Here is a 10,759-nt window from a genome sequence, read left to right as displayed (position 1 = left end):
AAATATGAAACATCGCGGAGATATCGAAACTGCAAAATCGAGCGTGACGGGGGCTCAAGCCATAACCCCAGTATGGCGTGATTTTGTAGTTTTTAGTCCTCCATGCATGAAAAACCGTCGATTTTCGTGAGCTTATGGGGAACGAAATTACCTTTCATGGAGTTTCTTTGTCTTACTTTTTGATCCACTAAAAGTTTAAAGCACAAAAAGACAGCAACGTGGATTCATTCGACGTTATTCCCTAAGCTTCGCACACCAGCATGTCTTATTTGCCTAAATGCTTAATGAAAATCCCCCCCCCCCCCCCAATTCCACTTATTTAATAGCCTTACGACATCAATCATGCTTATTTGGGTATTTTCAAACGCGTGGGAAAATACCCGAGACTTTGGTTATCCATAAAACATCCTTGAAGACCTGGGTTTGATGAGAAACAATTGCGGTGTGACCTTGAATGTACTGACAAATAATTGCTTTGTAATTATTCAAGAAACTGAAGATCACATCCGTGATCGTCAGGTATTAGGCAAATGCATGACAAAAACAAAAATAGAGCCCATGTTACACTAGTCCAGTCCTACCTCTCAATGTCACCCAACGCTATGCTCACTCCCGTGAGCGCAGCGTCGCGTGACAGACAGGACTGGACTGATATTACACAAGACAATTTCTAGCGCAACCTGTCTCTTAATTCCTTGCGACACAAGGTGAACAATGAAAAATCGCTTGCTGGAACATTATTTGAGGAGACATTAATCACTATCGAGAAGCCTACGAGTATTTCAGTCATTAGGTAGTAAAACATCTCTCCTTTGGTAATCAGGCAATGAAAATGTATGATTGAAGACTCGGTAATGGAAACATTATGAACTCATCATGATAGCGAAACCAGTTGCAAGAACTGTTGCACATTGCGATACCAATCGAGCAACTTGACACGCCATGTGAGACCTATTAGGCGTGAAATCGCAAGAAATATTGTTCAGTATGACTGCGCCTGTATTTCTTGGTTGTTCACTTTTCCTAACGAATGAAGTTTTAAAACCGTCCAGAAAGAGTCTAGAGTTCAACGCAAATGTAGAATTAACAAAGGTTCATAGGAATAACAAAATCTGTGTTTTAAATAGCTACATTTCAGAGATTCATTCCACCGGGCAGTGCATAATTTTGGAAGAATGAGACTAACAAAACTAATGGACAGACGTTCGATCTCAGAATCTTGCACTTTATCTGAACTTTACTGTGAAGACGGAAACGAGAGCTTTTCTTCGTGGGCAAACGTTGAATGCCAGATGGCATGCAACCATTAAGAGGGTGAAAAGTAAAGGGGGAAAGTATTGATTACACATCACTACAATAAAATTATCTTTTTTACATTACCCTGACAATAAAATTGACATTTTACGTTTCAGGAAAAAAAAAACGTTTTTAATGCAACAATTTGTTTTCCCTATTCCGAGAACTACTACGTACCATGATAAATCTGCCCCCAAGGCAATTGCGGAATCGTGGAAAATTTCAAAGGACGAAAACGACGAAATAAAAGGCCATTTCAAATTTCAAGGAAAATAGAAAAATAAAAGGCAATTCACGGCTTCCCAAAATTTGCACCTTAATATTTACGGCCTGAAATTTCATTGGGTCGTATATTTCCTCTAAGCATTCAGCCATGACTCGAATAGCACCTGATAAACATTGGTAAGGCAGCGCATTTCTATGGCCTCCGCGGAATTTTAGATGTTACAACATTCATATGTCAGAACATTTTTCTCTATCTTGGTCCACGAAACCCTCGGAATTTTTCTACAAAAAGTTTCAAAACTGGCAACAGTTACTTGCGACAATGTACGTTGTTAACATACGATACATCACCATGTTTACCAACATTATTTGTGCTTTTTCCTTTTTGGAATAGAATAGAATTTAACTGTATTTTGCTTGGGGTAATGGTCCATTGTTTTCTGAAACAAACCGGAGATCCAAAAATAAGGACTTTAAAATCTAGGACAGCGTCGACGACGAAAACGTCACCTCAAAATATCGCTTTGGACTACCGTAAGTCTTTCGTGAATATATATGCCATATCGTTCGCGTCGTACAATGTGGGAGAAGTACCCTAAAAAAATAAATTCGGTACCACCGGTTTCAGAGTAAAAATAGAGAAGCAAAGGATCGCATGTTTACGCCCACGTTGTCTTCATCAAATTTGGTGATCGATTGTCCTAAATAAACTGCGTGCCACGCGTGCACCAGCATACTTTTTTTCTCTTTTAACCAATGATATTCGTGTTTTGTGGCATTGCCGTTGACATGGCCATCAACGTTTCTTAAACTGCCTGCCTTGATAGGCACAGTCATAAAAATCTCGACTCCTTTGATTTTATGGTTCAATTGACTCATTGGCTTCCATGATTTCGTCGGAGTGCACGACCACTTCAGGTATGTAAGTAAACTTTTCAAAGGGAAGTAGCAGGGCAAGATGGACACCAACCATTTATTAGTAAACAAAATGGCTGACAATACCACGCGTCGCTGTTTGATTGGAAAAGACGCACTTTGGCGTAAAATGACAATACTCGTTCATCAAACTGAGTTTTTTCTATTGCAGCCATAAACTTACTAAGGGCTCCTAATAATTTTTTGGCGGTGCAGTCAAGGAACGAGAACACCACAACAGTGCATTTATATAAGTAAAAACGAGATGATCACAATAATACTTGGATAATCACCTCAGAGTTAGCCAATCAGCACGCGCGAAGAGTGGAGACTTGTGTGGTTTATACTAATACTAATTTTTCCATGGTGTTTAATGGACTTTCATGGACTTCCAGTTCTAAGGAATCTCGTTGAGTTCTATCAAATTCCATGTATTTTCTTGAAGTCCTTTGAGTAATAAAGATGGAACTGCATCCGCAAGGATGAAAACTTTATGAATATCTGTGCAGTAAATTCCATATAGAAATCCATGATCGTAAGGTTCAAAATGCTTCCCTACGAAAAACTCAATGACAACTATATTTCTTCGTTCTCCCTATAGCCAACACACCAAATTCACTCACTCCCTCTGAGTTTTATCAGTCTGGAGAGGACAGTCAAGATGAAGAATTGCCACCACAAGATATTAGTACTCCGTGGCAAGTCGGTAATCTTCAGCCAGGATCCTACTGCATGTACAGATACTCTCCACTTCAGAGGGAAGAACGAAGTTTTGAATGGGACCCGAAACCAAGCAAAGGAATTATTTCACAGAAAGGTACCATGATAAGACACTTCTAGTTCTTTTTTTTAGTGTGTGTGTGTATGTGTGTGTGTGTGTTACAGTGTGAATATCACTGTCGACGACGAAATGTTGCGCGCTAGTCATTAAATTCTTCTCTCAAAGAGATCGAGCCAATTTTAATGACGAATGGCCTCTATCATTAGATCATTCTTCTTTAAGGCAACACTCTGTGGCCTTTATTTCGTTTTCAATTAAATTATATTATTCTAAACAACAATTTTAGGATGGGATGGTTGTCAGCGGACCATTGAATCATTCTTTCAAAACCCAGAAAAATTCATCCAGAAGATGGACACGGCTGGCAGCTTGTGCAAAGAACGTCGTGAACAATTTATTTTGCGTGAAATTCTTCCACATCTAGAAGAATCATGGGGTAAATGCTCCGATTCAAACAAAGGTGTTTACAAGCAGCTGGCAAAACTAAGCCACAGTGTTAGCGGTGGTCAAGTCGTGAAACATTCCTTAAAACTGCTTCTTCATCTCATCTGCAAAGATAATTTTGAAAGAGGGCATGGGAGTCTACTAGAACTGGAAGGAATCATGAGATCGTCCATTTTTTCTGACAAAGGGATATTTAGGAGAGATGGACAGTGTGAAAGAACACTTAAACTCCTTGTCTACAGTCGTATCTTATCGTTTCTCTTAAAACCTGACGTTCTGCAAGATGAGCTGCTGGTGACAGAGCTGGAAAACGATCTGAAAAGGATTGTGGAAGAACTACAAAGACATCAAAAGCAACTAAAATTCAAAAAGAAGGATATGCTTCGTTATTCGATGGAGTTTAATATCATGCTATTGTCACATTCGTGTCTCTTAAAGCCTAGCGACAGTTTGCCAACAGGTGGAAGAATGGAGAGTTTCCTGGAGGAATGTCAAGAGTTCTGTGTAAATCCGAGAAAGGAGAGCAAGGATTTAACTCTTCTTGAAACACTGAGAAAAAAGAAGAAAAATCTGTCGTGGGCTGAGCTGCATAGCATTTTGTACTATCTGCATGGAAAGGTTCGTACTTACAAATTAATAATGATTGTCCGAGTTCTGACGCCATACCGTGCCTTTTGGTCCTCATGGGAAGCTATTAGCCTTCTCTATGAGAAAAGATTATCATACAGCAAAACGTAGCAGATGCAAGCTGATCCTGATTGATTTCAAAACTAAGCTAACAGCACACTAAGGCTCTTTTGTCAAAGGCTACACACAGGCAAAGGATTCTTTATTCGAATCTTCGGGTACGGACTCCGGATCAAGAATACGGCTTTCCAAAAGAATGCAAACGGTTCTTTAAGGATTTTTTTTTAAATTCTAAATCCCAAAACACCGTTTTTATAACTTGGCAAAATATCGCAATAACATTAAAAAAAAAAGAAAAAAAAAGAATTCACGCTGTCTGCAAGAATTTGTCCTCACAGCTGCTAACCATGCAAGCTCTCGATCCAAGTGCGCTTGTGATGTTGCAACCGCCAAACGCTGAGGGATTGGGGCGAGTGATGATCCCGATCGGCCCATTTCCTTTTGACATTGTACAAAATAGAGTAATTAATTTAAGGATAAGAAATAAAATGGAGAAGGGCACGATATAGTAAAAACTAATTAATGCCCATTAACACTGATTATAATTTATAGCTCTTTACAATAAGTCCATACATAAGAATAAGAAATAATGGTAAGTAAATAAACACACACATAAGCACATACATACAGACACATACATATGCACACACACAACGTACATCATGGCACGATGGCTCGAGTCAAGGAGATTATTACTGAGCAAAATAATATTTGAAAACTGCTTTTTTGAAAAGAATTTGGAGGAAATATTTCGAATGGAAAAAGGAAGATCATTCCAAAAATATTTACCAATAACAGTAGGGCACAATTTTCTTATGTTTGTCCTAGAGTAAGGAAGGAATAATTGTAGAGAAGTTGCAGTCCGTGTGGAATAATTATGTTGCTCAGAAACTAGGGATATTGAAATATTACATGGCTTGTTATCACAAAGATGATCATAAAGAAATAAACAAGTATACATTTTAACAACATCGCGAAATTTCAATAAACCTAAGTTAACATAATGTCGAGTAGTATGATCTTGTAAAGGAACATCATTGATAATTCTAATTGCTTTGTTTTGGAGTCTTATAAGGTGCAGTAATGGGTTTTCATAATTATTACCCCACAGTATGCAACCATATGTAAAATAAGGGTAAATAAGAGAATAATAAATACTAGTCAAACATTGATTACCTAAATAACGCTTTACCTTAATCATAATATTAATACACTTGCTAATTTTATCACAAATATATGTTATATGATCATGCCAGGATAAGTGATCATCGATATAGATACCTAAATATTTCAGACTTGTGACTTGTTCAAGGCATTGACCTGCTAATGTTAATGGAGGAAGTAAGTTGTAATTTATTTTTTGACGCGATTGGAAAATAAGATATTTTGTTTTCTTTAAGTTTAAAGTTAACTTATTAGCACATAACCAGTCATAGATATTTATAAGTTCTGAATTAACTTGCAGCAAAAGTTTGTCTATATTTTTATCAGAGGCTGTTAGAGAGGTATCATCAGCAAAAAGTCTCATAGTGAAAAAATTGGAAGCTTGCATAAAGTCATTGACATATATTAAAAATAGAAATGGTCCAAGGTTTGAGCCCTGAGGAACACCAGTTGAGATAGAAATGGTATCAGACATAACACCATTCACAGATACTCTTTGTTTCCTCTTGCTCAAATAAGATTTAAACCAAATAATATCAGAATTTGAAACCATATTGGTTAAAAACGATAATATCTTCAGTGAAAAAATAATGATTTAATTGAGTAAATATACATTTTTCAACAATTTTGGCTAATGCAGGAAGAACAGAAATTGGTCTATAATTATCACACTCTAAACGAGAACCCTGCTTGAAGACAGGAATCACTTTTGCGATTTTTAATTTCTCTTGGAAAATACCTTGTTTAATAGACATGTTAATAATATGGGTAACAGGGCGAAAGATCTGAAATGCCGCTACAGAAAGTAAAAAACGATGGACTTTGTCCACTCCATCAAGATTCTCGAGAAGAAGAAAAACCTCTTTCTCATTAGCAGTCTAAAACAAAATTTAGACTTATTTTGTCTAAGATAAGAAGTAAAGTGACAATTCGACTTTGGCAGCTTAGAAGCAAGTTTAGTAGGTATATCACCAAAAAACTTGTTTAAGAGATTGGAAATAGATGCAGAATGATGATATTGTTCGTTTCCGAGATGAAGTTTGTCTATAGTTGAAGATGGATGCTTTTTATCAATAATAAAATTAATATTATCCCACATCTTCTTTGCATTAGTAGAGTCCGCAAGGACTTGAGTATAATATGAGGTGCGATATAATTTATTTATGAAAGTAATTTTATTACGATAAAGTTTACATTTAGTCAGAAATAATAGGTTCCGAGTAATTAGCCATTTTTTGTAAAGTTTGTCCAGCACTTTTATTGATTTTTTTAGTCCTATAGTTATCCACGGTTTAGAAGCTGAATTTCTAACTTTAAATTATTTCAAGGGCGCATGTTTGTTGCTTACGCTATTGAATATGTGGACGAAACGGGACAGGCTCTCATTAACATCAAAAGAACTGAAGACTGGTGACCAGTTCACAACATCCAACGCCATTTTAAACAAGTCACTATTAAACCTTTTAAAATCTCTAAATTCAAAGGAGTCAGGGAAAGGCATCTGATCTACCTCATACAATATAGTAAAAACTGGAAGATGATCAGCTATCTCAATGGCAACACTTCCACGGGTAGATGGGAGTGCAAAATTAATGTGAATATGATCTATACAAGACTGGGTAAATGCAGATATTCGAGTGGCCTCAAATATTAATGGACTGAAGCCTTCAGAATGTAATAAGTATAAATATTCTTTAGATAACGTACTTTGCTTGAGTGTGTTAATATTTAAGTCACCGATGATCAAGCATCTCTCTTTGATAAATAAATTTTATGTAAAGTTCCTTCAAGCATATCTATGAAATCTCGATTAGAAAAACGGGGTGGTTTGTACAAAATGCCAATAAATAATTCTTGGATTTCAATCCACATATTTTCAATCAAATCCATTTTTAAGTCATCCCTAAATCGAAAGGCATGATCAGATTTTATGTATAGCCCTACTCCCGCTACCAGATGAGAAAGTGCGATTGCCATTGACAAAAGTGTAGCCAGGAATTTTAAAGGAATCCAGCAGATTGAGGAGTGATCCAAGTTTCCAAGCATTCAATGAAGTCAAAAACAAAAGGAGTGTGATCTAGGAAGTTACATAATTCAGTGAAGTGCTGATTTAGACTTCTAATATTTAAATGAAATGCAGATAAGTGTGGTTTAACAAAGAAAGACAGTTCATTTAAATCATCCATTGTGAAAATACCATGATCATTAAAGGATTGCAAATTAAGATCAGGATCATTAATACTTCGATTCATTCTATAAGATCAATAATCGGCAAATATACACACATATATGTATACATATATATATATATATGATGAGAAGAAGAAAGGTGTAGCCATGCCTCGATAGATAATGTAATAAGGAAATAACTTCTTGAGGCATATATGTTTCTAATCGGTTAAATACTTCAAGCGTTTCGCCGTTTAGAGCTTCGTCACTGACGCTGACCGCTGACCGCCAACAGAGTTAACTGAATAGAGGGTAATGTGAAGTGCTACATTTCTATCCCATATGAATCATGTGAGCGTTAGCCCTACTGATGGAAATGGGCCCACACAAGGACAGAGAAAAACTCTGACAAGGGTGGGAATTGAACCTACGACCTGCGGGTTAGATCACCGCCGCTCTACCGACTGAGCTACAAGGTCAGACGGGAGCAGGCCGTGGGAACTGAAGATGTCAAAGTCACGGCAATGAAAATGTACAAGTACAAGGAAAGGTTACGTTTATACAAACGTTGGCCATGTAGCACCTATATTTTACACAGAGTTAACTGAATAGAAGGTAATGTGAAGTGCTAGATTTCTATCCCATATAGACAGTCTTGTCAAAAATAGACGATGTATTTACACTTGTAAGAGAAACAAAACTTAAGAAAGCAACTATGACTCATTCATTATATAGGCACGGACATAAAATGATTTCCATTTTCTGTACGCACAGTTGAAACACGAACTGCTTGATTAACAGTTATTTGATTTCAAAGGCATGACGTAGTTTATTCTCTCGTCATAGGTCCACAGTGAGCGTCCTAATCCAAAAATGGATACTGAAAGACGAGCATTGATACTGATCAGATTGATTGTGGAAGCTTTTCTTAGTGGAGGTGGTGGAGAAGATTGGCGGTTTTGCCTAGCTGCATCATTACTCCTCGTCGAGATCGCAAAAAACAATATAACAAAAGGTGATACTGTAGAACTTGCTCTACATTCTATTACTACAAAATATGAGTATTTTTTTTTATTCCGGATAGCAAAACAATTTTCAAACGGTGGTCGTGGGTCAAAATTCCACCTAAAACCCTTTGATGCTACAAATCGACTTTAACATATGAACGAAGGGGGTAGTTTCTACGCGTGATATTAATCCTTAATTTTACTCGGCCCCATACGATTACCTATACAAAAAATACTTCTATAAGAAAAAGGAAAAGGAATTCTTAGAAATAAAGATGTTTCAAAGTCGTCTCTAAGCAACAGCTGAGGGTTTTAATGTAGACCCTTGGTTCAATGAAAAGGAAAGATGACGAGTTTTCAGTTAGCCAACTAGAACTGTTTTGCTTTTTTTAACAGTGATGAGGCAGGAGGCAGCTCTTACTCTAGTTTACCTTCTTAGAGATAAAAAGGTACAGGACAGGCCCGAATGCAGAGCGTTGTTAGAGAATAGAGCTTCAGAGCTTCTCTTTAGCTCTGATCCGGAGATAAGGAAGATCATGATCCATTTCCTGTCCCACAAACAGAAGGAAGCGGTAGCACTTCCAGCAGAGAGACATAAGGAACACTTATCTTTGACGTACAAAACGCAAACCCTGGAGATAAACAGCACGATCATAAGCCATAGCGCCGAGTGCTTTATCAGCACCGGAATGTTTCAACGCAAAAAGGTAAATCTAGTGGAGCTAATTTGCTATGTCAAGAAAACTGTTGTTGAGATTCTTCTTATATGGCATTTGACACAAAGAGTTCTGCTACTCTAACGTTGTTAGTGTAGCGCTTCTATTTGGTTTGTTTTTACCTTCTGGAGAACTTAGTGACTGATCTATTTAAGGTGTAATTCTCTGTTCTGTCTGCGTTCATTCAATATATTTCCTCTTTGGAAAATCTCAGTGGAACTAAAAAGTGATACACATGCTAGGGCGAGCGGATGATTGAGACAAGAAAGGGGATGGGCGACAGCTATTGCACCTCTTACGTATCAAGAAACCTTTGTTTTTCTTACCAATTGCATAAGCCACATCCAGCCCCTCCCATCCTATCAAACATTTTGACATCTCAACTACAGATGCAACGTATTTGAAGATGTTAAGGTCACTAATCTTTCCCTTGGAAAACATTTATACTTATGAATTTCCCATTGATTGATGCATTTTTCCAGGTGGCCGTCAAAGTGTTGAACGTCAAGAAAAATCATCTTCTGGCAGACAATCCAGATTTCGAGGCACGACGGCGACTGATTAACGAAGCTGACAACATGAGACGACTAAGTAAATCTCAGCATCCGAATTTTCCTGTCCTCCTTGGTTTCGACACTATAAATATGCCTTTCCACATCATCACTGCGTTTGAAAAATGGGGTAGCCTTCGGCAGTTTCTTCAACTTCGCCGAGATATGGAACCGTATGTTCAGCCGGTTGACCTTGTCAAGATGCTTACTGGCATTTGCCGTGCCCTGTCGCACATAGAGGCACTGCGAATGGTGCACCGTTGTGTCAAGGCGGAAAACATTCTCGTGGGAGATAACTTGAGTGCAAATTAAGTGGATTGCACTCCTTGCGTCCCCTTACTTTTGAACAAAGCGACCAAGGTATTGCTTTAAAACATATGTTAATTTAATTTGACCAGTCCTATGATCCAATTGATAATGGAAGAATAGCACTTTTTAAAGAACTTCTACCTCCACTAAAAAGCTCACCCATTGACTCATAGGAGTGAGATTAAAAGATTTTACTCTGTCTAACGCCAGACAATTTTACAGGTCAATGGGGGTCTGTATAAGTTACACCCTATTCCATCAAATACCGAAACTGCCATGATTAGGTTTCAGACTAATTTTCTACACTTATGGAAGTGCTAATAAGCGAATGATAGAAGTCATCCTTGCACTTAGCCGGCAATTTAATTAAGCAATTGTCTCTTATAGACACACCTGGAAAATTCAGGTGGCTCCAAAGGGATTCGAACCCATAACCTCTGCGAAACCAGAGCAATACCAACTGAGCTATGAAGCCACACAGTTCGGAGCTGGTCA

The 10,759-nt window shown here is 37.6% G+C and overlaps 1 protein-coding gene across 1 annotated transcript in view; it reads left to right on the top strand.

The window, feature by feature from the left end:
- The first annotated feature begins 10,194 nt into the window (after positions 1 to 10,194).
- LOC137972411 (uncharacterized) overlaps positions 10,195 to 10,759 on the top strand; it is a 29,946-nt gene continuing 29,381 nt past the window's right edge. Inside the window, exon 1 of the mRNA XM_068819121.1 lies at positions 10,195 to 10,315. The gene's annotated coding sequence lies outside the window, so the exon portion shown is untranslated. The remainder of the gene's footprint in view (positions 10,316 to 10,759) is intronic.

This window comes from Montipora foliosa, chromosome 10 (genome assembly GCF_036669935.1).
Source record: "Montipora foliosa isolate CH-2021 chromosome 10, ASM3666993v2, whole genome shotgun sequence".
NCBI classification, from domain to species: domain Eukaryota; kingdom Metazoa; phylum Cnidaria; class Anthozoa; order Scleractinia; family Acroporidae; genus Montipora; species Montipora foliosa.
The sequence above is the reverse complement of the archived record's forward strand: the minus strand, read 5'-3'. Positions and strand labels throughout refer to the sequence as shown.